The 4,118-nt window shown below is 49.8% G+C and overlaps 1 pseudogene; it reads left to right on the top strand.

Annotated features, from left to right (window-relative positions):
* Positions 1-2,229: 2,229 nt before the first annotated feature.
* On the top strand, positions 2,230-2,739 carry LOC100338676 (large ribosomal subunit protein uL11-like; annotated as a pseudogene).
* The last annotated feature ends 1,379 nt before the right edge of the window (positions 2,740-4,118 follow it).

The following is a 4,118-nucleotide window of genomic DNA, read 5'->3' as shown; positions in this document are numbered from 1 at the left end:
TGAAATAATCAATCTTTGTTCCCTTCTGTCTTGAATCTGGGGCTTGTGGACCCCACGGTTACAAAGCATTTCCTTTTAAAACCTACTTACCTTTAATCAGAACCAGAAGCACACAGTCAACAGTTTGCAGTAACAATAGCAACAACAACTGCTTAAAAAGCAGTTGGGTTTTTCCCCCCTCACTTTGATTTCTGGTTGGTCTGTCTGCAGCGCCTGTTTCCAGCCTTTAAAAATCAAAAAGAAAAGCCCTGCTATCGGCCTTTCTATATTTTTAATGATTTTTCACATTGACCTGCCAAAAGGCCTGAGGCTGAAAAACCCCAACAAGGCGTAATGGTAATGGAATCTCTGCTGAGGACAAACCACCCCTCGTGAGCACCTGCGTCAGCTGCTTCGCTACGTAACAGCCCCCTAACAAGCTCGCCTGCCCCCAGTCTTGGCAGAAAGGAGAAGAATTGTGTCCCAGAACAGGCGACCAGAGCGTGCCAAGGGCAATGCAGCCCACGAATCAACCAGGAGACAGTTACAGTTCCAACCTTAGACACACATGGATTAGTTTTCAAAATATATCGACTCTGCCATTTTGAAAATTTGAATCTTACCTTTTGTGTCCCCAGGTATGAGGCTCCCAATTCTGAATGAGATTTCATGCTGTCATTGTACACACCCAGGAAGGTCAACTTTTTTTTTTAATGCCCTGGTTTGGGACTTTTCCATCTCCCTGTGCTGTCTGGAAATTTCTGTCTCTTCCCATCTGAGGTCTTTGTCTGCCTCTCTGCCAGTTGAAAACCTGCTGCCAGGTGCCAGCTTTTATGCTCCGTGCCGTAATTGAAAGTTGCAGCCAGAATTTAAGGACTATTTAAAAAACATGACATTCACCTGCTCTTCCCTTGCTCCCTCCTCATGAAGGAAAAAAATAAGTACACAAGCTTTACATTCAATAAAAATGTTTCCAAAGTCTAAGCAGATTGAGAGCTCTGGATGGGCTCGCGTCGTCGATGGAGACTGTGCCACCTCCAAGGTGTCGGGAATTGGTGGAGAGCATGAGAGAACCTGTTGAAGAGGGCGCAGGCATGTGGGTTTAGCAGTTCTCAACTTACAGAAACACTTTAATGTGTTTGAGTCCGCCCTCTGTTTAGGGAAGCCGTCCCAAACAGAGGTTGCAGCTGTGGGTGGGGGCCACTCTTAGGAATGATTTAAACCTCCTGTGAATTAATGGAGTTTGTTCACCAAAGACCTCTCTCCACCCTGGATTTGAGGGCTCACAACACCATGGACACAATCTGCATTTTAAGAATCTCCCTCTCTGGCCTCCACTTGCTCTCGCACCAGGTACCACGGCTCCAGCGATCCCTGCCGGTCCAGGGACTCTCAATCCACGAAGCCCTCCATCTTTTCAAGGCCCCACAGTGCCCTCCTGTCATCACGCTTCTGGAGCAGCTCAGCTTCCAACGTCCGTCAAGAGCATTGCTCCCTCGAACAGACCTTTCACTCCCCGCACCCTCCCTTTCTTTGTCTTCCTTGCTTGGCAAACCTCCAGCCCCCTGACTAACCCGGGCCTGCACCTGCTCGGTGGATTGTGGCTGGAGACAGGCTACTCTCTGTTTAAATTCACAACCAGAACCTTAAAGGAGGCCCTTCCGGCTGGCTGGCAACCCTGCCACCATTTCTAAGTCTGTGCTCACTCTCCAGTGGAGACCGCTGTTTCCTATCTTGTCTTTCATCAAACCCCCAACACCTCCATACTAAAGTCTCTCAGGTGTCACCTTGCCTCCTTTTGCACGGAGAAAATTGAAGTCGTCGGTGGAGAATTACCACAAGCTCCCACGTGACATTTACCCGCCCGGAGCATCTGCGCCTCACACCCCTCTCCTTTCTTGTTAATGCGGATAAATCTCCCAGGTTCCTTTGGGGGCTCTACATTCACCCCCTCTAGCCTTCCAGAGAGCACAACCCAGCACAGTCCCCCTCTTGCTGCGGTCAGTTCTCCAGTCCCTGCAATATCTTTCCCTCTAGCAACCACACATGCGCCATTTACACCATTTAACTACTGCTGACTCACGGCTTACTCAGCATCTCCAAGAGAAGGGCTAACAGCTATTTCAAAACTTCATTGGTGACATCTGGTGTGGTCGGCGAGACTTCTAGCCTTTTGGTTTTAGGCTCAGAGAAGGGCAAGGTGCAACTTTCTTGGATCATCCGAATCCGTGTAGACCAGGCGCCTCCACCATGCCACCCAAGTTCAAGCGTAACCAGATCAAAGTCATATACCTGTGGTGCACTGGTGGCAAGGTCGACGCCACGTCTGCCCTGGCCCCCAAGATCGGCCCCCTGGGCCTGCCTCCAAAATGGTTTGTGATGATATCGGCAAGGCAACCGGTGACTGGAAGGGGCTGAGGGTTACTGTGAAACTGACCATTCAGAACAGACAGACCCAGATCAAGGTGGTACCTTCTGGCTCTGCCCTCATCATCAAAGCCCTCAAGGAATCCCGCAGAGACAGCAAGAAGCAGAACATCGAACACAGTGGAAACATCACCTTCGACGAGATTGTCAACTTTGCCCAGCAGATATGCCACTGATCTTTAGCCAGAGAACTCTCTGGAACTATTAACGAGATCTTGGGGACTGCCCAATCTGTGGGCTGCTATGTTGATGGCTGCCACACTCATGACATCATGACATCAACAGTGACATCATGACATCAACAGTGGTGCAGTGGGATGTCCAGTTGGTTAACAAGTACAGAGGAATTGTTTCAATAAAGGATCATCTGACAACCCAAAACAAAAACAAAAAACTTCATTTGTCCAAAAACCAAGACCCTGGTGCTGCATCAGTGCCAAGATCCTGAGGTCTGCGGTTAGAGAATGGGGTGCCTCATCCCACTGCTTCCCTTCTCATCAGTTGATGGCATCTCAATCCTCTGGTCACTGATATTAAAATTTGGGGAATAATACTTTTTAAATGTTAATTTTATTTATATCCATGCACTTAAAAGGCAAATTGATAGAGTCAGAGACAGGAAAGGGAGGTCTTCCATTTGCTGGTCCACTCCCCAGATGCCTACCACAGCCAAGGCTGGGCCAGGCAGAAGCCAAAAACCAAGAACACCTTCCAGTTCTCTGTGGGTGGCAGGGGCCCAAGTTCTTGAGCCATCACCTGCTGCCTCCCAGGGTGTGCACCAGCAGAGAGCTGGATCAGAAGCAGGGGAGCTGGGACTTGAACCACGCACTCCAATATGGGATGTAGGTGCAGCTTAAACCACTGTACCACAATACCCGGCCTCAATTCCTTTCTTAAAATTCCATATCCAATCTGTCAACAAGTCCTTGTAACCTTACTTGCAAAATAAGTAGGATCACTCTTTGCCACTGCCCTGGCCCTGGCCTGGTTGGCATCACCATCGTTCCTCCCCTGGCCATCACCATGGTCTCCTGACACCCGTCAGAGCTCCTTGTAGGCTCTTCCCAAGACCACAGCCCAGGAGACCGTGTGAAAGCAGGAGATGAAGATGTGGAGGCTGAAAGTGAAGGAAAACAGGGAACAGGAGCTGACAAGGAGGTAGAGGAAGAGGATGGAGATGGAGATGAGGAGGATGAAACAACAGCTGGAAAACTGGGCAGCTAAAGATGGCGAGGCTGACGGTGCTGGTGCCCAGAAGCTCGACATTGACGAGGATGGCTCAGCAACGCGAAGGCGAAAGTTGAAGAGACAAGGTCACTGTGACTCCTTTCCCCCCTATTTCCCATCTCAAGATCTAAACAAATGCTGGTCCCAGAGCTTTTTTGTTGTTGTTATGATTTAACTATTTATTTGAAAGTCAGAGTTGCAGAGAGAGAGGGAGAGACAGAGAGAAATCTTCCACTGCTGGTTCACTCCTTGAATGGCCACAACAACCAGAGCTGGGCCAGTCTGAAGCCAGGAGCCAGGAGCTTCTTCCAGGTCTCCCACGCAGGTGCAGGGGCCCAAGGACTTGGGCCATCTTCTACTGGTTTCCCAGGCACATTAGCGGGGAGCTGGATAAGAACTGGAGTAGCCAGAACTCCACGGGACACCCATATGGGATGCCAGCTCCATAGGCAGGCTTTACCCAGCATGCCACAGCACCAACCCCA

The sequence above is a fragment of the Oryctolagus cuniculus genome, chromosome 13 (assembly GCF_964237555.1).
Source record: "Oryctolagus cuniculus chromosome 13, mOryCun1.1, whole genome shotgun sequence".
Classification (NCBI taxonomy): Eukaryota; Metazoa; Chordata; class Mammalia; order Lagomorpha; family Leporidae; genus Oryctolagus; species Oryctolagus cuniculus.
This window is presented reverse-complemented; position numbering and strand designations above follow the sequence as displayed.